Raw genomic sequence first — 25,599 nt, forward strand, 5'->3', positions numbered from 1 at the left:
TCAGAATGAGAGCTAACAATGAGTTGAATTTCAGCTGCGAAATATTCGGACCGTGCTCGTACTCTTGAGAGAAATTTCGCAGTAATGGCGACGTTTATTATTTTTGCTCCAAGATGGACTCGCGGAACGAGCGTGAGGGCGTCGAATAACTATACACTTAAGTACGTCGACGACGCGATAAATGTGCACACATTAAGAGTGTTTTTGTTTCCGGCGAAGCGAGCGAGCGAAGAATTTTTTTACAGGATGAGAAAAGCTCTCGGTGTACACCGAATCGAGCTATGGCAGCGAGAATCTGCCATAGAAAATGGCTACATTTGTTGTCGAGAAAAGGTAATTGAATTTGAGAATGCCGAAGATATACGATACGTAAGCGAGCTAGAGGTGTGGGCGAGGGGGGATGGATTGGATACATTCACTAGCGGAAAATACTCCTCTGTTGCAACGAAAAAATGAGAAATTTTTCCGGTATGTTTTTTCCAAGCGAGATGCTGGTAATTCGGCGAGGTATTTTCGGCGTGTATGTCGAGATGTGGTCGGAGCTGGGAGCTGGAGGAAGAGGAGGGAGGGTAAAATGGACGAGAATAATTTACCATGTATAAGCTTTTTGCTGGGTATGCTTAGTTCATAGTAGAGGGCTGCTTACTGCAGCGTGTTTTTATTGTTATTCGGGTACTGATAATCTCGATTTGCGAGATGCATAGTGTACGATATGAGAAAATAAATATAAAGGACGCGTGTACTCGTATTTTTGTGTAATTCAATGCATGCGAAGGTTTCCACTGACCTAATCAGAATACGAGTATTTCTATACTCGGTCGAGCAGTTGAGCAGATTTTAAAGAAAAATTCCCATTCGGTGTTTTTACGTACAAATTTCTCCCCCTCGAAGAATTCGTACAATATTAGGCGAACAACTCCCTCCTGCCCCTCTTCCCTGAACTCTGTTTTTTTCTATGCCAGCGTTGTATAAATGGAAATTTTTTAACGTGCTGGGTTTGACGTGGGTATGCTGTAATAGCAAAAAAAAAACTTGATGGCACGATGAACGTAGTTGTCGTCAGTGGACCTCTCGAGAAAAGAAGCGGGAAATCGATCCGAGAATTTTTCCTTTATTTTTTCCTGCCTTTTTTTTTCGCAATCTTTCATAAAGTTTGTCCGAGTTATATGTATCGAATTTGTAATTCGAATTCGAATTCTAGAGAGGAGATCGTGTCGTCGAAGAATCAACGTAAAAGTTGTTATACTCGCTGGAGGATGAAAAGCGTGCTGTAAAAATGTCTCATTAAAATTGACATCTGCGCCGAGACAATCGTAGAATTTTTATTAAGCGGGAATTTGTAGTTTTTTTTCAAAAGCTGGGCCACGTGAAGGCGAGGGGAGGACTGAAGGAGAACAGATTCGGTATAGGAAGTGCTGCTCGTTCGCGTTCATTTAGAAATGTCGTGGTAAGAAATGGAAAAATGGTAACGAAATTTAATTATTTTACGATCGATGGTGAAAGGAAAGTTGAAGGGGGGAGGAGGGTGTTTCGTGGTACGATAAATTTTATTAGATAATTTGAATTGAACTTTGCTAGTATTTCGATTGATGTAATTAGTTTTTTTCCTCGCGGATTGAAAAAAATTGGATGGAGAAGGATACGAACGAAGAGTTTCACGATTGTAATTTATGTGGAGGAATTTTATTGTTTTTTTGCGCCAGCTAGGTAGGGGTAGAGGAGCTGGGAGTTTTTTAATTGTGAATGACAGAAGTACAAAAAAGTATAATGTGCTTTTTGAAAAAAAAATTTAACAGTCGATGAAAATGTCTGTTATTGAAGATTTTTAAGCAGCTTGACATGAAATTTGAATGCTGATCAATCTTTTTTCTTGAACAAATCCGGATTTTATGTTATCAATTTGCATTTAGTAACTTTAGAATCTTTTTTTTTTTTGTTTCCAATGTCACGAAGAAATCTGATTCGGTAAATCGAAGTTATTCTGTTTTCAATTTATTCCAAATTGTAGTAATAATGAATGACTTGGGTGACGTATTTTTGTGGTTTAGCATAGATTTTGAAAATTCAACCACATTACCAATGCGGTTTTTCCTTTTTAATCGATGAATGGCGACGTAACTCTTTAGTTATTGCATTATACTCGTACCTATGCTAGTACGTGAAGTTATTTGAACTTGAAAACAGAAAAACGAGATGTTTTCAAAGGTTACTGCATTATATAGAGAATAAAAAAATACGTACGTTTGTATGTGTATTTCAACGAAAAGAGAGAGAAAACCGAGAGTAAATCAGACCAAGTTGATTGAGATATCAAACATATATAAGTTGTAAGTGCACTATACTCGTACACAAAGCTCATAAGCGACACATTACGAAGTGCATTATTTTATGAAAGAAAAAAATACATCATCTTTTTGCTCGATCCTTGTCTTTGGATTGTGTCGTAGTTCGTAATACAGTTGAGAGCAACATAGATACGTTTACGTATAGGTACATAGGACAGCAAATCATGGGAATATTGAAACGACAACACCGATTATGCTGGTACTTGCTTTAGGAAGTTGTATATGTCGTATGTGTATGTGTACGTACAGCAAGGCATCGGTAATTAGCTAATTAATTAAGTTGCATTTATTTAATATACATGTAAGTAAAGACTTAATGTGTGTATAAATATGGGAACTAATTACGGTGCCAGAAGGATGACGATGAGGTTGATGATGATGAAAACAACGACTGTAAGTATGTGTGTGTGTAGGTTATATAGGTAGGTAAGGTACGAGTATATGGCTGGGTAGTCGTAAAAGAAGACGTCCTTTCAAGGAAAAATACTTGTCGGGAGTTCGGTCTTCGGTGGTCGATAAAAAAAAGCAGGTTTTGTTTATACTAAGGTAAGAAGCGAATAATATAAGTGTAAAATGATGCAAGGTTTCTACGAAGGGGAAAGCTTTTTAATGACAAATATGTGGTCAAGTGTTTGATTTTTTTCGAACTCATGTAATATAAAGTTACTATTTACTTTTTTGAAATTTTTTGATGTTTGAGTATTGAATGATTTTGTTTTTTAAGATCTTTTTTTCTTCTTGTGTTTCTGTTGCAGTTTTCATTTTTTTTTTTTTTTTTTTTGTAAGAAGAACAATTGAATCGGTGAGAACGGAAAGGGGCTAAGTCCATTTTCGCACTTTTCAGGAATAACAAAAAACTGATTTATTTGAAAATCAAAAATTTTTGGTAAACATGCTTAAGGTCATTGAAAGAGGACCCCAAGACACAACTTTTAGCTCTGTTTAGAAAAAAAAATATTCACGTGCGCCGGCGCTGTTGCTGCCTAAACAAATGGGACTTCGACCCTTTCTGCACCCAATCGACAAAATTTCTTTTGAAATTGCTCGGGCACGAATGAGGCTTGATTCTACATCTAAGTACATCATTTAGACTGCTATCTCGTTTAAATTGACCAAAAACCCCTTGAGTTCTAAGACTTTTTGCCGAAGTTGTTAATTTTTTCATCATTTTTCAGTTCAGAGATTAACTTAAATTTCAAAAAGTGGTCTTCTCAAAAATGTTAGTTATTTTTCAAGGAATCAAAAAAATTTTACAAAAAAGTCATAAATGCGGATCCGCCCTTTTTCTGCGCCCAAATACCACTTTCCCGGCAGTTTTGCGGAAATCTGACATCACCAGTCGATCCGCCGTACTTTGAAACCCCTATATCCGTGAAAAAATTGTTTTCCAAAAATGTGACTTGTTACCTTTCCGTTCCCACCGATTCAATTTAGGTACCCATTTAATTAATTTTCTTTATAGATTTTTTTGCACTCAAAACCGGTTTTATGAGATTTTAAAATTTTTTTGAACCTTTTCATGGGGTTTAAAAATCATTTCTTACAATTTTTTTTCAATAAAAAAATAAATATTCAATTTTTTCTAAAGCCATCTTTTTTTTTTTGGTATCAAAGAATGCTGTATTTCTATCAAAAATGGAAAAAATTTTAATTTTAAAAAAGAAAATGCCGAGAACTGGTTTAATTACCCTTTTGCATTTTTCGAAATTTTGGATCTCCATCTTCTTTCTGATAGGTAACTGATTTTTGGTTTTGAAGCAAACGATTATTTGAACGAAAATCATAATCAATGAAAAACTCAAATTATGTTAGGTACCTATATTGCATTTTTCAACATTTTGAGCTCCAACCGGCTCCCCCTTCGAAGGGCTCAGTTCTGATTCTGAGGTCACACGACTTTCAAAAATAGAATCAGTGCCCTCGAGACGAAAATAAGTACATAATTTGATACCCATGAAACCCATGAAATTGTAAAGCCTTCCTCCCCTGGGCTATATTATTATAGGTCTGACCCCCCCCCCCCATCGACAATATGAAGTGAAATCAACTCTTATGAAATTATTCGAAAGTGACCTTTGCGACCTATCAAAATGTTGCTAAAAATTCGAATATTTTGACGAAAATATTTTTTGAGCATTTTTGAAGAATTTTGAGCACGAAATTGGGTAATGATTTTTGGATTTTTGAAAGTGGCATGGACCTATTAAAAAAAATAACATTTCACGAAAAAACTCACATATTTTGACAAAAATGTTTTTTGAGCATTTTTGAAGAATTTTGAGTCGAAAATGGGGCCATGATTTTTCGAATTTCTATTTCAAATATTTCGACGAAACTGTTTTACGAGTACCTATTTTTTTTTTAAATTTTGAACCCAAAATGGGTCATGATTTTCGATTTTGGAAAAATGTGTCATGTGACCTATCAAAATGGGTTAAAATTCTGACAGGAAATCAAAAATTGATACCCAAATCTTATTTGAGGCTTTCTTGAAGAACTTTGAGCTTCAGAAAGCCAATTGAATTTTACGAGTTGCACGAATTTGATTTCTGGAGTTTTTTTTTGCCAGGTTGGTTGTAGATTATAAATTTTTCGAAAATATAGTGAAAAATCCACGAGAGTCTCTAAAGTCTAAGTGTAGTTATTTGGACGTGTAATTTTGCGATGCAGTGTTTTCTAACGTTTGGACTGTTTTGAGTGGGATGGGGGCGGGGGGCTGAACAAGAATATAATCTCGTTTTTTGATTCCAACGTTTTCATACGCTAAGCCACCTTTTAATATTGGGGTGGGGCTCCTCCCCTTTGGTATCCTCATTGGAAACGAGGGCTTCAATGCATTTTTTAAAAAAAATTTCTAGTGCGTATATGCTTGATTTTTTTAATATGTATAAAAAACAATTTTTTTATCATTGCTTTGAAACATGTTCATTCAATCTTGATAAATAATTTTTCAATTTCATTTTTTTTTCAAACATGCTGAGCAAGTGTTGGGGGGGGGGTCATTGAGAATATTCAAATCTGTAGATAATCGTTTGGTTTCTTCTTTTCTGCCCCCTCTCCCTGTCTCTTTCTTCAACTCAGAAACATATTCATTCAAAAAATATCTAAAAGAAAAAAACCAGAAGAAAACACGATATTAATACCGCAAAATAATCCAGGAAACTTTCACGAATGCGAAAAAGGGGAAGAAAAGGGGGTGAAGAGAAATCCGAATTGATTGTTGTTTAAAGAGCACGTAATATACTGTGGAAACGATGATACGGCGTGTATTTTTCGGGTGGTTCGGTACAGAAAGCACTTTTTGTGCGCTTTTTTTTTTGCGTCAGTGGTGCGCGCGTTGTGCCTTTTTTCGTATACGTGTAGACTAGATCCGGTGAAAAATTTCTCTGGATTTTTTTATGGTAGCTTTGAAGAGAAGAAGAAGCGAGCAGGGAGGTTGTAATTTTATTTTATTGTTTCTTTGAGCTAGAATCGACGTGGTAATAAAATTTAAAATGAGGGGATTACGGCGAAGGTTTAAAGCGTATTTTTTCTCTTCTTACTTCGTAGATGTATTATACAACTCGGTAGCTGTGTACCTCCTCTCTTCTCATCTATGAATACCCCGCCCTTATATCTGTCGATCTGTTTCTTTTCGAGTACTTGGTTTTTGCAAAAAAAAAAAAAAGTATAGAAATATTTTAGTTGATTTCTGTTTTCGTTCGCGTGGCGAAATATTGTTTATGGTATTTTTTGAAGTGAGGGATCAAGGGGGGCTACACGGTTTAGACAGAATAGGTACGAGTAGAGAAGGGTATTATTGTTTCAAATTCTATCGACGAATATAACGAACGAATTGTCGAAAATATTCGAACGTCGGAGCAATCGCGAAGAAAAAGCTGGAATTCGCAAGTTTTTTTTTCTCTTATATATTTTTGCTACGCTATGAGGCGAGGCGAATGGTAATGCGAAAACGGAAGGAAGGAAGGAAGAAAGGAAAGAAGAAAGAGAGCGAAAAAAAGATGTACTAAAACTGTTTACGTCGCGAAATCAGAAGGAAAATAATAAAAGTTGGAAGCGGGATGAAGGCAGGAAACGATAATGAAACAACATTATCGAAACGAGGAATAAAATTTTCCATCGTCGAGTTGCTTTACTTATACTCGCCTTTTTTTCACCGATGGTTTTTCTACATAGCTTTACGAGTAGAAGCCTTTAGCCTATAGAATGTCGGTTGCTGTTCGACTCGGATAATTATTAGTTACAAGCAGACGTACATATGGTTTAATCTGATCCATTAGGAGGCTTTCTCCGATACAAGAGTCGTTCGCAAACGATTCCATTCTGCGGCAATTTTCTAAATGACATGTATTTTTGGGTAAACTGAGGATCAGAGGAGTCGAGACTAAAAGTTTTTTTTACTCTTTTTCTGCCGCACGAGCTATATGGTAACTCTGTATTCGTTTTCGTTCGATTAACGAAGAGTAAATTTTTAATAAACCTTTTTCGTGTATTAGGTTTTTCTGCGCACAAATACTACCAACAAAACACTCTCGCAAAAGCGTGAAACGAGAACAAAAACAAATGTTTTTTGTCGGCCGAACGGCTGCAAAAGCATAGGGTACCTTTGTGTGTAGATTTGGAGGAAGGTGGAACACACAACTAGCGGAAAACCCTCTCCTGTGCCCGTAAAAGCGAAAAGTTTTATCGGCTGAAAAGCCATGCTATGACGATAGCGCGGAGATGGGCGTCGCGTACGCGACATTTTTATGAAATTGTCGAATTTTGGGCGATGGCGGCGTCGCCTAGGTATCTCTAAAGTGTCAAAAGAGTGGAATGAGAAAGCTGCCGCATTATTGGCGGTATTGTGCGCGCGTGCTAAAGTCGTTCGGTAATCCTACTTGAACGACGAGTATTTTTTTTTTTTTTGCCTTCGTACTGGTAAACGAGATGGATTAGCTGGATAGGGTTTTCCTGCTTTTTTTTCTCTCTCTCTACAGCACCAGGTACTCAGTTCGATGTGTTCGTATTCTGTATTCGCGCGTTTTGTTTTTCACCTCGTGAAAAGTGAAGAAGAGAACGGTGGAATACACAATTCAACGAATCGAGTCAATCAATAATTCAACGTGCAAGTGTTTAAAAAAGATGAATTCATTTTGTCAACGTGGCGTTGTTGTAGGGATGAGATGTGATGTGAATGAGGGTTGGAGGAGGAGGGGGAGGGAACTTTCAACTATATTGAAGTTTTTTCATGTGCGGGAGAGAAATGCACGATTGTGTACGAGTTGGAATAACAAGGCGAGATGGAAGACTGATGATGGGAGGTTTTGGTAAGATTTTTCTTGTTGTTGGAATTTTCAAATTATATTATAGTGGATCAGTGATATGGTAACTTTAAGCGGTGTGAATTCATGAGATGAAACGTGATCTTCCTTTTGAAATCAGAATCTTGAAGGTGTGTGAATCATGAAATTGAAATACACCTTTGTCTAGTTCAACTTTCGAGTCCTGTAAATTTGATTTCTCTATGTAGAGATGAATCGAAGCATAGATTTTGAAGACGAACAAAAAATTTTTATGTCGAAAGAAATGGTCTCTTTTCAAAATTTAAGGGATTCTTCAAAACCACGAAAAATGCAGTAGGTATAAAAAGTTTTTCTTGTAATTTTCAACTTTTTGAAACTCATCTGTTTTGGAGATGTGTCATTTTGGTGAAAGGATTTTTTTTAAATTTGCTTATAACACATTGTTATGTAATAACACGAAAATATTTGAAAAAAAAATCAATAAAATCATTAAAAGAAGTATCCAAAACATTTGCAATTCAACCAAATTTCATAAAAATTGTGTTGAAATTTCAACTGACGTAAAATTTGGCGAAATTTGCCAGAAATTGTTTGAAACATGATTAAAGCTGAATAAAATAAGTAGAAAAAACTAAAACAGCATAAATCATTAAAAAATATGAAAAACTGATAATATTTCAATATTTGACGAAATTTAGGGAAAACTGCACAAAACGTTGTTGAAGTCAAAATCGACCAGAAACACCTGCCATTTTCAGCAAAATTTAATAAAATTTGTCACAGGTTTCGTACTTGGTTACTTTTTCAGTATCTCACTAAGTTACTTCAGTTACTTGAAAGTAACATTTGGCAATTTTTTCAACATTTCGGCTACTGAAATTATTTTCAAAAATTAATTTTTTTACAAAAAAAAATCGAAAAATTTTCGTTTTTTTGACAGAATTTGTTAAATTAATATTTTTTTTGTTGCTAAAATTGTAAAAATTTTGCTTTAGAAAAATTCTCACTCGTAGTAAAATTGACAAGTCTCACTTTTTTTCCAAAAATTATTCAAAAGTCTCGTTTTTTTTGCTAAAATTTTCAATTGCTCCTAAAAGTAAGCATTACTTTTTGCTAAAATTATCAGTCTTGCTTTTTGAAAAAAATATTTCTTTTCCAGAATTTGACAATTTTTTTTTTGCAAAAAATTTCAAAGTCTCGATCATTTTTCAAAAATTGCAAAAACTCGTTATTATCAAAAATAAGTCCTGTGTTTTGCTAATATGTATTGTAAAAGTCTTGCTTTTTGGAAAAAATTGACGTAAATTATCGTTTTTCGAAAGTTTGGAAAAATTTTCGCTTTGTAGCAAAGTTACTGAAAATAGCCGCTTTTTTGCAAAAAGTTCTCAAACTCACACTTTTTTTATTGTCCTGTAATAGTCAAGATTTCTAGCCAGAAATAGACAAAAAGACGTGTCTCTTTTTTCCAAAATTGTCCAAAATCTCGCTTTTTTTTTAAATCAAAGCATAGCAAAATATAGGTATTGTTCAACTTCTTAAAAATAATTAAAAACCATCAAACATTTTATTTTGTGATCTTATTATTATTTTTTATGATTTTTTTTAATGTACAGTAAAATGTTTTGCTCTCGATTTGTCACTTTTTTGATTACATTTTGGTTACTTTTTCAAATTTTTTTGGCTAGTCAAGTTATACTTTTTTTTAGAAAAAATTGAGTAAGAATTCTGTTGTCAAAATTTACTAAATCTCAGCAAAAATTCACTAAAATTTAGCAACATTTGTAAAAATTTGGTAAAAATTTGCTAAAATTGAAAAATGAGTGTATTTTTTGAAAAATGAGTGTATTTTGTCGAAATTAAGCTGTCGAAATTTAGCACATCTTGTCAAAATTAGGCAATAAAACTTGTTAATATTAAGTAACGTTTGCATAAAACATTATAAAAACATGTTAAAAATGACAAAACAACGCATGAAAAGAGCATTAAAATCATTTAAAATCTGGGCAAATTTTGAGAAATTTGAGTAGATTTCTCAGGGAAGCAATTTTTTTTGTTTTTTTTCCTACTAAGTAATTTTAGTGATTTCTCGAGGATTTTGGCTGATTTAGAGCTGGGATTTTTATGCATGATGAAAATGAAGCAAATATTTTAAGCAATTTTTTCTCTCAAATTATGCAAAAATTTCAGTTTGAGGAACGTATTCCTAAAAAGGATGTTTCGAGCTGAAACACCTGAAAACGATAAATTCAAAACAAAATGAACCCAGTGATCAAGAAATACATTTTTATTTTTAAAAAATAGGCAAAACAAGGCATTTATGAATTAATAAATTATTCCGGGTTGTTGGTGACATTTTAGCAGTCTTGCAATTTTTTAACTAAAAAAGTCTTAACAATCTCAATTTTTGTAAAATTTTCATCAATATGCAAAAAAATACCAAAGATTGCTCAAATACTCAAAAATATGCAGGTTTCCCCCCAAAAATATGCTAAAATATGTAATTCGGTCTGGAATATGCAAAATATGCAAAATGATTGGGTTTATTCGTCAGAAAATTTCATGATTCGTGGACATATGTATTATCAAATATGTACTTTTTCTAGTCAGTATAGAAAAATATGCAAAGCATAAAAATCCAGCTCTACTGTGATTAGCGTTTCTAATGTCAATATTTCTCTAACTTCAAGTCAATTTTGTGACTTTTAAATACTTTTAAGCGGACTTTTGAATGTGTTTTTTTTACAATATTTAATGATGGAAATCAGCAAGTTCCATAATGACCTCACCGGTTTGTTTTCTCTTTTGAAATGTCAATTTTAGAAAAGTCTAGAAATGAGTTTTTTGAGATTTGGTATTGGTTACCTATACATCAAATATTTATGGTCTAAGCTAGTTTCTTCATTCGTTTCAATCTGGCAATTTGATGTTCATCTTCTGCTACTACCACTGCTTGATATCGACTTTTTTTCACCACAGTAGTTCAACACGCGTTCAAATCCGCAGAAAAAAGAAAAGAGGAAGAAAAAGGTAAACCACTAAGCATCGAGTTCGGTCTAAGAGTATTTTTTTCTTAATCAACGATTCGTCATCGACCAACGACGGCGACTTTATCGATGAATCTAACATAGCGTTTGCTGTACTCGTGTGTACGTTATATACCGTGTTGGAATATTTATAAACCACATAGCAACTGGATGATGAACATCGAGTAATTACATCGCTCACGCGTTCTTTATTATGCGTATCCTACACTTGCATTACACGGTCTCTCATAAACTTACAGAACGTTTGTATATATTTACAAAGGGCATGGCGTACGTTAAAACGTACCAATATCGATGTTGAATAGTTCACATTAATCCACGCACTTGTTTCGCCAGTGAGCAAATGCTTCGAAACTTGTCCATTTTTCACTCGATTCAATAACTATGTGCTATAAGGAGGACTATAGGGTGTCGATGGGAAGAAGCAAACCGAAGGAAACGAGCGTCTATATCCTTTTCTAAAACATTGTGGATGTAAATGACGACATCATCATCTAATAAAAGCCATTTCATCGAGTACCCACAGTACAACGCCGCCCACCGTTTCATAATTAACATCGGCCATTAGTTATTCAATTAATTCGCGCCACTCCGCACCCCGTGCCCCATCGTCAGCTAATCCTTTACCAATGTCGTCCGCAAAACGCGTTGTCATTTCTTGGGCGACTTGGCTTTGCTATAGTACGAGTAGCTCGCGGAAACTTTAGACCAGGCTGGGTGACGTGGCGTGCTGTTTCCTTTGAAATTCGCCAAATCCCCGAACATTGCGTATTAATGAGATCCAACCGAGCAAAAACAAGAGACAGACGGATACTCATCCACGTTAAAAGCTCTACCACGTTTACCAAGTATATAGCATTTAGTTGATTACATGCGCCACAACGTGTATTACCGTCTCTGGTCCACCCTTGCTCCACTATCCTTCTAGCCCCCTGGATCCCTGATGAGCTATTCGCCTCGTATATATACCCGTAATAACGATGGCAACGTGGTTGTTGTCGTTGTCGTCGTTGTCGTCGTCGTCGCAGTTGGTCAATTATTCGAATTTACATGTTTGTATAGGTATCGAAGCGCGATTTCACGCATAAATTTACGTTATGTCATCCGATAATTACTCGTCGTCGTCGATGAAATTACGTACTTTAGGTATATTATGTATTATGACAAGTGGAGAAGAGCAGAGTAGAGTTGAAAAATGCCAACCCTCTTTTTATTACATCGGGGGATCTTTAAGTTTGAAATGTCGGTCGTTTCATGTGAAACGTGACACTTGGAATTAAAGTTTTGACGTTAATTTTCCAGCAACGTGGGCAAAATTGAAATTTTTCAAACCTGCTTCGTCGACCGGTGTGATTTTTTGATAGGTTATTCGCGTGTGCAAATTGACCGATAGCAGGTGCTCGTCGATTGGAATTTTCAAAAAATTTTCCAACAACGATGAGCGAAATATGAAAATGTAAAAATGTTGTTTTATCCTACCTACAAAGAGTGATAAATAATTTCAATGCTTTGAATAATTAAAGAGAGAGTTGAGATTTGAAGCACGTCCTCCTCAAATGACAAACGAATATCCCGAGTGACGACTGAACCAAATTATTTGAAATTATAGCTTATACTATAGTTAGATTTGCTTATAAATTAATTAGTCTATATTATTCGTTAAAATATTTAATATCTAACGAAAATGTTTCATTCTTTTGTTGCAGGTAAGTACTCGCATTGAAAATACACCATCGACTCGAAAAGAAAAGAAAAGTCATTCCGTCGAATTTGTATGTAGAAATGAAATTAGTATAAAATAGGATATTTAAATGGAACATTTAGGTAAAGTGAATTATTACGTTAATTACTCGAAGCTTTTTAATAGCCCATTTAGTTTAGTTAATTTTTACGGGAAATTTGAGCGAGAAATCCCTTCTATCCTGGTCCCACCACCATCTAAGAAAACGTTTCGCGATAAAAAATAATTGTGTTACATGTTTTACGTAATCTGATTTTTCAACAGGAAAAAGGAAAAACAATTATCAAAGATGATGTTCGTAATGTTAGTGAGAAAACTTCGCTGTTTATGACAGAATTTATTAATTGAAAAACTTTTTAGTACGGGTTTGACAAAGTGGAGGATTTTTTTCCTTTTTGAAAAAATTTAGCAGTTTGAGATTTTTTTATGTTAGTTCAAGTAGTACTCGTACTTGTTAAATGCTCGAGTGACCGATAAAAATGAACCGAAGTTGTGAATTTATTTCTTTGTTTGTTTTTCTTCGCGTTTTGACTTTTTTTCGGGTTTGAAAAGTATACTTAGAAGTTGGATTTATTAGGGTGAATGACCTCAAAACGAAGACGGATTTTGACCAAATTCAGTAGAGACTTTTATTTTGAAATGGAAGTTACTCGGGAAATTTTTTTAGCTTCACAAGTGCTTCGGGAGGGGTGATGCGGATCCTCAAAGAGAGAGAATTTGTGAAAAATCTTGGTTTTTCGCTCAAACCTAACCTAACCTGTTTTGGGAAATACCTACTTGGTTCATTTTCTGAAAATGAACCTAGTCGGGTTATCCACGTATTAGTGAGCAAAAATACTATATCTACGAATAAAGCAATTAACCGAGATAACCGTCATCTATCACGACAATTTTTTTATCGTGCATTGACGCACGTAGGTGAATTGGAGAGATCATCGCCAACAATACTGATAATGGAACGAAAAATGTATCATTTTTGTGTTGAGTGGAATCAATTCTTGGAATAGGAACTGTTTTTGGAAAAACTGTGACAGCCAATAAGTGGGTCATTCCACGCCAAGTCGACAAAGAAGTGGTAGGGGGGGGGGGTTGGTGATTTTTTTGAAATTTTCTCTGTGGAAAGACCTTCCGAAGGGATGACCAATGGCGCAAATCGCAGCCCTCTAGCCATTTTTTAAAGGCTGCTAGAGTGCTAGGGGGTGTCCAAGTTTTCAGTGAGCTTAAAATATCGTCTATTTCAGCAGTGGATTACTCGATAACCGTGATACCTACCAAAATGGAACTTTCTCCAATAGTTAGGGATTTTGAAAGGCTTTTTGGTGATATCATAAAAAACAGTTTTGCCACTTTTTTGTACGAAAAATTAGCTCGAAAGATTTCAAACCGTATAGTTTTCAAATCGTTCCGACTCTCGAAAATTCTGAAAAAATTATATTATGGACATTGGACAATTTTTCATGCTGAACAATATATTAGAAAATTGGGATGGCATTATTTCGTAAAATCGATTTTAAAAAATTAAATGTTTGCGAAAAAATGTGATTTTTTGATTTAAAACATGAAAAAAATTTTGATTGGTGAAGTTGGCCCATTTGACTCCTATTTTTACGTATCCGTTAAAAAAGTTGAAAGAACCTCTTCACTCGATGAAATGAACTCATCACAAAAAAATCAAAATTCGAAAAAATTCAATTTTCAATTCCAAACTTCAAAAAAAGTTAAAATTTATTCAGTTGTCTTATTTTGACCTCTTCTGACGTATTTCATGTAAAAGTTGATAAAAGTTACACTCATAGCAAATAATTAAAATTCATTTATTTTTTCAATTCACTCAGAATTTTAATTTTTTTGTGATGAGTTCATTTCATCGAGTGAAAGAAGGTTTTCAACTTTTTCAACGGATACGTAAAAATAGGGGTCAAATGGGTCAACTTCACCGATCAAAACTTTTTTTTAGGTTTGAAATAAAAAAATCTCATTTTTCGCAAACTTTCAATTTTTTAAAATCGGTTTTACGAAATATCGATTTTTCCCAGCTATTTTTGAGCTTAAAACTATACAGAGCCACAGAAAGCCCATATTTATTGTACATAGAGAGAGAGATAAAGTTATTATTTTTAAAATTTTCAAAAATTATCCTACCAAATGTTGAAACTTGTTTTTCACCTCTCCCAAATCTAAGTTTGATATTACATAGAATGAAAAAAACTGTAAATTTGTCGTGTGGTTTTCTTGAGCTCTTTTGTTAGAAAATTTTCAGAAAAGTTATTGATGCATCAATTCTGGAGCAATTATGTTTTTGGCTCCATCTTCGTAGGACGAGAAGTCGACTTCAGGAAAGAACTTGAAAACATACTTGCATTCTCATACCAACTCTACGATCTGAAAATGTTTTGATTCTGGTTCGCTGATTGTGAGATGAAAATTTGATTTGTATACAAGAACATCCCAAATGTGAAACGCGAGATTAGTGATTTTTTCAGTCATTTTATGCTAAAAATGTGGAAACGAAACCATATTCATTCAGTGAATTGATTGATTGGTAATTTAATTATATAAAAATTCTGGACCTCTAGCAATCAGTCATTTTTGCCCCCTTCAATTTTCAAAATGAACGACACTTTTATCTGGCATTTTAATTTTTTCCAAATCTTAAGTCACGCTAATTTTTTTAGTTGCAAATTTCAGGAATGTAGGTACTACATATACCATTTCAAAAATGAGTGACGTATTTTTTGGAGAATAAGTGTGCTCTGCTACCATGGCACATTTGAGCACCAATATAAGCAGATGATCGCGTTAAACCGAACTTTTCTTCGCATATCTCAGCCACACCAGTGCCAGCAACTGGTGAAATAATGCCAAGACTCACTATAGATCACTCGCAATATTTATGGTAACGAAAAACCATTCTGCACCTCCTGCTTCTCCCACACGTTCGTTTGAAATATTTGAAATTTTCGTATACCACCTGTTGAGGCACTACAAAGACTTTCATCACAGCGATGTACGAAGACTACACCCGATAAAAAGAAATTAGCCAAAGGAAAAAACCATACTCGTAGAATAAAAGAGAGAAAAAAAAATACTCGTACAAACGATCGGATTGAAATTTCAAACGTTTCGCTGTCAAGTTTACTGCACCAGTAGGTAATCTAGATTAGAGATCAGATGAAGTATTCGTATTCGTGTATCGAACAGAGCACCACGGCGTTGAGATAGAAAGAAAGTTCCATTGTGAGGTATAAAAATGACGTATGTACGGTACGTATTGCGGAGAAATAGAACGTAGAGCAGTTGATCGTGTCCATGTAGCTGCTTCTGGGCTTATAACTGACATATTATGCACAGCGAGATTGGAAGGAAGCCGTCGAAGATGTGGCGGTGGCGTCGTCAGAGTCGTGGTTCATTTCACAGGTCGACGAGAGACGTCGGTCGGTGCCACCACGATAATTAGGTGCTGTAGGTATTTTTCTTTCTTTTGCATCGCGAAGTGGCGTTCGTCCTCTTCATCTTGAAGGTGTAGCTCTATCGCTATCACCGTGTACCGGAGAGTAAATTGCATCAAAGTTGGTAAGACTTATATATTTGTGAGCTTGCCCTTATACTGTACAATACTGCAGCACACCTTGGTACACAACAAGTACCTACGCTAAACAGAATACAAAACGATGAGATATACGTACTATATGGTACACAGCGAAGGTATCCGGCATCTCCACCGCCTCATCTCGCCGCTAAACTGACAAAGATTAAAAACAAAGCGCTCCGCTGTAAGTGAGAAGCTCCGTCTAACGTATGTTTTTTGTTTAATGGAATCTGTCAAGTACAGCTGCAATGAAAACGCTAAACGTGGCGGCTTGCCGGGCTCTTCTCGCTGGCTGTTAACGGTGCAAAAGGACGAATGGATTATTAAGTATTTCATTTTAGGTGAAAATTTATCACGTTAAATTACGGTTGTTATAAGTTTCCAACGTGTACGCGTCGTCATACCCCCCTCAGCACCCTGCCTCGCATCGAGTCGCGTGGTGTTGCATTCCCCTGCCTCATCTTGTACAACGATACGTGTTTCTTCGCAACGACCAAAATTCTTATATCGGTTATTAATTTTAGCCTGTAGCTATATCATTCAACTCGAAACACGATGATAACACACGTAGTCTACCGTAATACCGATAGTTCGATCGTCGACATGAACGAACGTGTGTGCGAACTACATGAAAGTTTCGAATGTAACGAGTGTACTTTAGAAGTTGCTCCGAATAAGCTTTAGTAGCTTTATTCGAGGTTTTTGAAAATTTCAATAAACAAAAAACATTTTTCACCTGACAATGGAACTTTTTGGACTGGTGCTCTTCGATTTCTTGAAACTCCCGTAACCAAAATTTCAAGTCCTGGGGTTCATTTTTGGATTTTTGGCGAATTTTTGAAAATGTAAAAAATTAGAGAAAAGCTGCATCAAGTGTGATTTTCAAATTTTTTTGTGAAACATGATTTTTTTTAGCGAAGTGAATCCAATTTAAATAATTTCTTCAACTCTCAAGTGGCTCCAACAATTTTTAGATTTTCTCCTGAAACTTTAAATCGCTCTTAATAGGCCAAAAATGAAGTGTAGAACTTATAACGTTGATCAGTGATTATTAGGTACGCTCTCAGCCGTTTTACCTGGTAACTGTGAAATTTCAGGAATGTCAGTTCAAAAGTGAATTTTTGATCAATAATTTTGTATGACTTTTTTTGAAAAGAGGAGCAGGATTTGAGAAAACGATGCTTGGGGCTTCAAGGAATGATTTTTGTATCCCTAGCTTGAACCATAATTTTTCTACTGTGGTTTTAAATTTTGGAATTAACATTAAAAATAATTTTCAAAAAAGTTTTTGGTGTTAATTGATCGCATTATATTCATTTAGGAGTAAGAAAATCGTTTTTGAAATTTGTTTCACTGTTTCAAGTCATTTTGCAGAATTTCTGAATAAGTACCAAATTGTATTATGTTTGCAAATCATGCAAAATCCTTGAGAACGTGAAAAAATTCAAAAATATTATTTCTTATTTCTAAACAGATGGATTTTTATTCTTATGGTACATAAATGTCAAAATTTGAAACCTTAGTAGAAAGGTGATGGTTTAAGTTGAGAATTCAAATCCCACAGTATTTTGAGGTCCACCATGACGTTATATCAAACCCCCCCTCCCTAAATTTTCCAAAAAAAAAGGTCAAAATTGACTCACCCTAATATGTTACGAGGGGTTTTTGGCAAGATATTATCTTCTGGTATTTCTACATGATCACTCGTATCAAAAAACCAGTACCTACATTTAGGGCGTTTTAGGTTTATTTTGGTTTTCTTCTGATCAGTATGGTACCTTCAGGTAAGACTGAAAGGTATTTTGGGTGGTTAGAAGCTGGAATTTTATTCTGTTTAATGTAGATAGAATATTGAACATCACATTTTCTCTGATCAAATCATTACCTTGAAAAGGCAAATCTGTGTATGCCCATAAAAAAGTACGGTTTTACGCATCACTGATAAGGTTCGACTATGCTTGGAAGGGTTTGTTGAGTTCTGATTGAACATCAGTTAGCTTCGTGCATCTTCCACGGTGCACTTTTACAGCATCCAGATGCAAATTTTCCAATTCAGGGCATCCCAGAGTCTTTTATCAGTGACTCACAAACACAATTTTTTTATGGACATACACGGAATTGCCTTTAAGGTAATGGAATGTAACACGAGTTGACTTTTGCTCATTTAGCTTGATTTCCCATTCATTTGTCTATTTTGAAATTCCATCAAGGGCTTTTTGTAGATTCTCTATCACTTGGGCTTGGGATGAATGAACTGATAAAATTACTGTGTCATCAGTAAACATTGAAGTTTAAGTTTTGGTTTCTTCTGTTGCTGGTATATGTATAAGCTGTGTCCATTAAATACAGAATTGGTCTTAGATTACTACTCTGTTGCACTACTGCTTTAATTGGTTGCCAGACTGCTGGGTAGATATGGCTTCTTCCTGGAACAATCGAAATGTTCTCCCTTGATTAGAGACCCTTGTGCCATACTTGGCCAAATGCCAGTGCTACATCTAGAAATGCTGCGGAACGTTTTTTCAATAATAGCTGTGACATGGTGGACCTAGTCTATTGTCATGGTGTCTACCAGACAAAAAAAGGACAAAATTCCTAAATGGGCTTGAAAAATACAACAAAAGAAACCACCAAAATCCTACATTTGTATGAAATTTTCAAAGAGATAAAATTTAATATGATGGAAGATTGAAATTCGAATAAAATTGAAGAAAATTAATTTTCTGTCCTCACAAATCACAAATTTTCAAAACCTTTCACTCGAGCAATATCAACAATTTGAATTTAATTTCCAGTGATCAAAGCAGAAAAAGTGCATGGAAAAAAGTCACAAAAAAGAAAAAGTTCGTGTGGTAGATGGGGAAGGGGGTAAAATTTATTTTCTGATTTGATGGATACTAGGATCGTTGAGTATTAACTGCAAAACTCAACTGATGATCTGGCATTTTGGCCAGTGGTTTGAGGCGTTTCAGATTCAAATAATTTGGATATTGCAGGCAATATTACAGACATTGGCGTATGTGATTCCTCTTTTTCTTCGGGTTTGTCTGGATTTTTCAGGCATGATGAATTTTGCAATTTTGAAGTGCTGTGGCACATTTTTCAGCTAAAAGCATGCTTTGAATATATACGAGTATGTATGTCAGCATTGAAATTCCTTTTTTTTTTGGTGAATTATTCCATAAACAAATTTGGAAATCGTTCTTAAAACAGCTGTTTAAAATTTTTTTAAATTCACCAATAATCTGAAAATAAACTTCTGGACTTGAAATTTAGGTTCTGACTTGGAGGATTTCAAAACATGCTCTTTCGATCGAGCTTGGTTGAGTTCATGAGAAATATGTAGTAAGAAAAGAAATTCAGAGAAGATTCGTCAAAGTATTTTGTAAATGTTTTCAAAGTTGAATGTTGAGCTTTTAAAAGCTCTCGGGTTCTCAAATTTTTCAAAAATATGAAGGAAAAGAACAGTAAATAAATACACTTTTTTATGGTTAACCAATTAAATCCATTTTCAGAATATACATATAAATAATAGTTGATTAGAACTGATTTGAGAATTTTCCAAAAAGGATGCCCATCAATTCGTTCCCTATAACTGAGTTTTCCGAACATAGGAAGAGCATCTTTTTTCCATGTATGTATTCGACCACAGCGATATTTTCTACTTCATGAATGCGAATGCAAAAAATAATAACCTTTCACGTACGTAGGTATTCGAAACAGGGTTGAAGACGAGAGGTACCGTTTTGGTTGGTTGGATTAATGTGGCAGGAATGCGGCGTGTAATGGTTATTTACGAAGCTATGAAATTCGTCCACTCCATCGACGGTCGTCGTCGTCCTCTGCGTCGCTCATGTCGGTTATTTTTAATAATTTTTTATGTGTATTTGGCTTTTTCGCTAACGATACACAGGTACTTGTATGTACTTACGTACGCGAAAAATATATGTATTAGTAAAATGACCTATATATTTAGGAATGGGATAGGTTGATATCGCTAGCTCGTCTCTACTATACTGGTTGTATGGAATTTGAAAAGATGAAGGTGTAATTTGCGAGTTCGATTGTTAAACGATCTATGTGTTGTATTTTTTTTACGCCATGTTTTTGGTTTTTTTTCTGTGTTCGTTACGGACTTATGGTAATGTAAATATACAAATACGTCTATAGGTCTCTATTGAGTGAGACGAGATGGTTTATGCATATGAATAAATGACGCGGAAAATAACGACGACGACGACGTCGCGAGATTATTTAACCATAGCGCCGCGAATATTTATGTGGCAGGCTTTTATGCAAAGTTTGGCAATTGACCGCGACATTATGCGGTTGTCAATCGCTTGTTTATGGCCGGATGAAAAAAAGAAGCAGCCCAGATGCTTACAACTATATACAGGGTGTTAAATAAATCGTGGGCAATAATTTCACAATAGATGCAACTCGAGTAGACGAACAAAAAACGTTATTATGATAAGTTGCCTATCTTGTAAAATGAAGGCGCTACGTGCTCCGCAAAACTGGAAATTTACCAATTTTGAAAAATTCATCAAAAATAAGAAAACGTTTGAATCATTTAAGTGATGCCCCTAACCTACAGTACTCGAGTGGGCGAACAAAAAAAGTTATTATGACCAATTGCCTATCTTCAAAATTGAAGGGGCAAACCTGATTCAAAATTTCCAAATTTCGAGCGCTCCAAATTTGAATTTTGAAATTGTGCTTGCCCCTTCAATTTTGAAGATAGGCAATTGGTCATAATACATTTTTTTGTTCGTCCACTTGAGTACTATGGGTAAGGGGAATCATTTGAATGATTCAAACATCTTCTAATTTTTGATGAATTTTTCAAAATTGGTGAATTTTAGTTCAAAAATGGAGTAATTTCTTCAATACGCAGAAGGTAAGAAAATGTTTGAATCATTCAAAGGATGCCCTTAACCCATAGTACTCGAGTGGACGAACAAAAAAATTTATTATGACCAATTGCCTATCTTCAAAATTGAAGGGGCAAGCACAATTTCAAAATTCAAATTTGGAGCACTCGAAATTTGGAAATTTTGAATCAGGTTTGCCCCTTCAATTTTGAAGATAGGCAATTGGTCATAATAACTTTTTTTGTTCGCCCACTCGAGTACTATAGGTTAGGGGCATCACTTAAATGATTCAAACGTTTTCTTATTTTTGATGAATTTTCCAAAATTGGTAAATTTCCAGTTTTGAGGGGCACGTAGCGCCTTCATTTTACAAGATAGGCAACTTATCATAATAACGTTTTTTGTTCGTCTACTCGAGTTGCATCTATTGTGAAATTATTGCCCACGATTTATTTAACACCCTGTATCGTATTGTACACTATCAGTGTACTCTTTACTTATTTCACCTCTGTGCTGTACTGTATGCCTACGTAAACGTTACAAGAGTATTTTATTCTCCAACGTAACGCATATACGCGTATCCGCATTGGATACCACAATAACGGTTTTAAGCTATATATACGAGTACCTCTATAGATCTATGAGCTTCTCGTGTGCAGAAATATTATGGTGGCGTGAAGGTGATTCTTTATGTAGCAGTGCAGACGAAACGACACGACACGATGCGAAAAATAGTAGGCTATACTGGCAATGGACTACATAATTTTGCAGTATGATGATGATAGTGCGGAATCCACAGCAATAAGCAGAGAGGATATAGGTGTAGGTATATAGGTATAATATGTTATGCATTATAGTACGATCTCTATGCTATATGTGCACTGTTCGAAGCGCCTAGTAATTATGTAGAGTATGTACCAGTACCTATAGGTTTATTGTCGGCGGCCGCGCGATGGTGGCGTCGCAGCAATTGTACACGATATGTGTGTTTTATTCAGCACTTCTCTGTATACTTTTTTCTCTGTTTTTTTGCTCCAACAGCTATATGTAAGTATATGGGGTCGAAGACTCGACTATTGAACATAAAAGAGTACCATGTATACCTACTCGTATTTGTAAGAGGATGGAATGCTCTACTCTATACGATGAGCCGACGCAGCTTCGTCGTCGTCGTCGTCGTGTAAATTGTGTTTGTACAGTTGTTATAATGCTGCTGCGGCTTGTCGAAAAGCTGCAGAATTGTAAGATTGTATGTTTTCAAAGCTGTTCTAACGTGTTGATGTGTTAAAGCACCCACCATTTACTGTGTATGCATGGTGCTGAAGCTGATGCTGTCGAATGCCGGAATTTTCGAACCGAAGCCACAATACAGAGTGCAGTGTGTAGATATGTATGGGGAACGTGTAGTAAGACTAGATGAATGAGGTCTTTTTTCTTTTTCAACGTGGTGGTGGTATTTTTGGAGTGGTTTTAAGAGGTTACGTGGTATTTTACGATGGTTTTTTGTGTAGCTGTAAAATGCCAAAATGACTGTTGAGGAAATGCAAGCTTGTCTGCGATGCATACAAAGACGGATGAAGGCAAGAAATCTAAAGATAAGATGGGTTGGTGCAGAGGGTTGTTGCGAAGGTTTCGATTAATTCTTGTTTTTTTTTTTTTTTTGAAAAAATGCTGTGGATTTTGGCCAAATTCAGCAAGGACCCAGGACCCCCATTTTGATTTGGAAGTTACCCACCAAAAATTTTAGCGCCCAAGGTGTCCTTTGAGGGAAGATATAAGTTTTCGAAAAGGGGAAATTTTCGAGAACTTTTTTTTTCGCTCTAAGCCCACCCAACCTGTTTTGGGAAAAATGGTCTACTTTCAGAGTCCTACTGAGCGTATTAAAATCTCCAAAATACTCAATTTTTGGAAAAATTTGTATATTTTGGAAATTTTTTCTTCGCAAAAATGATATCATTCATGAAACTAGAAATATTTTGGAATGCGATGGTGCACATTCTTGATCATTATTGCTAATTCTAAAAAATGAAGAAAAATAGTCAAAACAAAACCTTATGAAATTTTTTATATTTTTCCAGTTGGCAATAATGACTGAAAAATTGGCATCACTGTGTTCCAAAATATTTCATCAGTTTCAAAAATAATATTTTTCAATATTCTGGATTACAAAATATTTCAAAAAGTCCTGCTTTTTGCCCTTTGTATGAGTCCTGCAAATTCTGCAGTTGTCCTGATTTTTATAATTTTTCTTCAAAAATTCCTATTTTTTGCAATCAGACTTAAAATTTTCAATTCAATTCTATTTTTTTGGGATTTTGAAAAAAAATTGTTGAAAAGGGCTCATTTGCCGAATTTAATTACACATTTTTGAGAGATTTTGTCTTCGCTAAATTGCTCGGGTTATTTGTTCTTTTTTCCCCGAAAAAATGCCAGATTGTTGAAATTTAAGAAATGTTTGATTTTAAATCAGAAAAATAAATTCCTCCCTGCCTGATTTTTTTTTACTTCAGAAACTTGAATTTTTGAAAGTTTTTGGTCTCGCTTCACTCGGACTCAGTTGCTTTTTTTTCAAGTTTGATTTTTTAAATTTCAAATCATTCAAATTTGAAAAATTTTAAAGGGAAATAATAAACTTTTAATTCTTCACACAAGAGAACATCGTTTTTGTACCCCTCAAAATATTAATTTTCGAGGGCTTTCGCCCTCGCTTTGCGCGGACACGTTTGCTTTTCTTTTTCAATTTTGGTTTTTCAAAAAAAGTCATCATTCGAATATTTGATGCAAAATAACAAACTTCCTATAAGCAACTCAAAAACATTCTTAAATGTGAAAATAAAATCAAAAATTGAAGTGATGAAATTATATTTTCGACATCCGCTTGATTGAAGAAAGTCGTGAGATGTTTGAATACATTAGAACCCCCCCCCCCCTGTTGAGAAAATCTTAAGTGTTTAGAAAACGTCCTGCCAAAGTCCTACTTCTTTATTTTGAAATTTAGTAAGACACCCTGATTTGAAATTAGCCCATCTTTCTCAAAACAGGTCGGGTAATGGTTACGGGCTAGAGTGCAAAAACGACGTTTTTTTTCAAAAACATGCTCTCTTTGAGGGCTCATATCCCCCCTCCCCCGCCCGAGAGTTTCTGAGCTATACTTTCAAATCAAAATGAAAATCTCTGCTGCATTTGATAAAAATCCGCTGTCTTTTTTTCGCAATTTACCTACCCTAAAATTCACTCCAATTGAATTTTTTGAAATTTTAAGGGAGAAAAAATTGACTCACATCAAAAACAATGCTGTTTTACTTCTTTGAATGGTTGCGTACATGGGTCAGCTTACTTCTATCCCTCAAAATTCAAATTTTTTAAAAGTTTTTATTCGAATGTGAAAAATGAAGTCCAAAAAAATTAATTTCACGATATTTTTTCATTTTCTGGAGTATTAATTTTCCAACGCCTTTTCTCACTTGAAATGAAACTGATGCATACATACTTGAGTCTGATTTTACGATTCAACTTTTTCTTGATGCAAAAATATTTCTAGAGTTGAAAATGAAAAGTGTGAAGATAGTCTTTGATAATTTTAAATTTGATACAATTTTTAGTTGAATTTAGAAATTTTCGGCTTCACAATGATTCCAATTTTAAAGTTCTTAAACTAATTTTTAAATTTAAGAAAATTTTTTTTTAGCTCATCTGTCTTGATTTTTAATTTAATTTAACAATGTTTCCTGTTTTTTTTTTTTTTTTTTTTTTTTTTTTTTCAAACCATGTGTGGAATTTTTTATGAAAAATTAATCTGAAATACCTGCTCAATTTCTTACTTCTTAGCCTCTCTTTTGACTAGAAAATTACTGCACACAGATCTTCATTCAGTTATTTTGCTGTCTCGCTCTCGTAATGCTTTACTCATTACTTCTCGTCCACCATATTTCTTCAAAAACACCTCCCCTGTTCATCATACTCTCCTCAGCTACACAGCTATACAGCTTTTGCGAAAATAAAAAAACTTTGCTCGTTATACTCTTGTACTTTACACGTCTCTCGACGCGGTAGTGCTTTTTCTCCAAAAACGGCTCTGTCAAATACCAAGGAAGAAAAAAATTTAATCAATTTCTTCCCCCCTCTTTCTCCACACTGCCTCGGCGTATTTCGAAATCGAGCTACAACAACTAGTGCTCGGGTAGAGGAAAAAGGGAAAAACAGCTTGTTACTCGTTGTGTTTTTAAAAGAATAAATACGAGTGAGCTTGTACTTAGAGTGTGTGTATTTACTAGAAGGAGCTGGAAACGCGAAGAGGCAGGGAGGCTCTTGAGTAACAACCCGGCAATAACATTTACCGAATACCCATTGTGTAGTATTAAGTAATTCCAGTAAATATTTAAGTTGAATTGAACCCGAGCGAGCGAAAATGGTATTCCTCGGGATAAAGTGCGAGTCGCAGGGGTAGATTTTTTTTTACAAATTTTACTCCTCGTGTAAAACTTCTCGCCGCGTTCGAGTCTATACTACCGCCGTATTTTAAGAACGTTTTACCGAATAAAAACTTTTTTTGGTCGGTAATTTCACTGCTGTAGGTTTTTTTTCTGTACAAAAATTCTCCCCTTTTTTTTTGTAATTGTACCGCCGACGAAGCGATGATGTACGTATATATAGAGATACGTGAAAAGTCTATGTGTACGTATTTTCATCTCATCGTGGAAAAACCTCTCTGTACTTCGATT

At 34.9% G+C, this 25,599-nt stretch overlaps 1 protein-coding gene across 1 annotated transcript in view; it reads left to right on the forward strand.

The window, feature by feature from the left end:
• LOC135841089 (uncharacterized) overlaps positions 1–25,599 on the forward strand; it is a 123,308-nt gene that overhangs the window by 95,907 nt on the left and 1,802 nt on the right. The window lies entirely within an intron of this gene.

The sequence above is a fragment of the Planococcus citri genome, chromosome 3 (assembly GCF_950023065.1).
Source record: "Planococcus citri chromosome 3, ihPlaCitr1.1, whole genome shotgun sequence".
Taxonomy (NCBI): Eukaryota; Metazoa; Arthropoda; class Insecta; order Hemiptera; family Pseudococcidae; genus Planococcus; species Planococcus citri.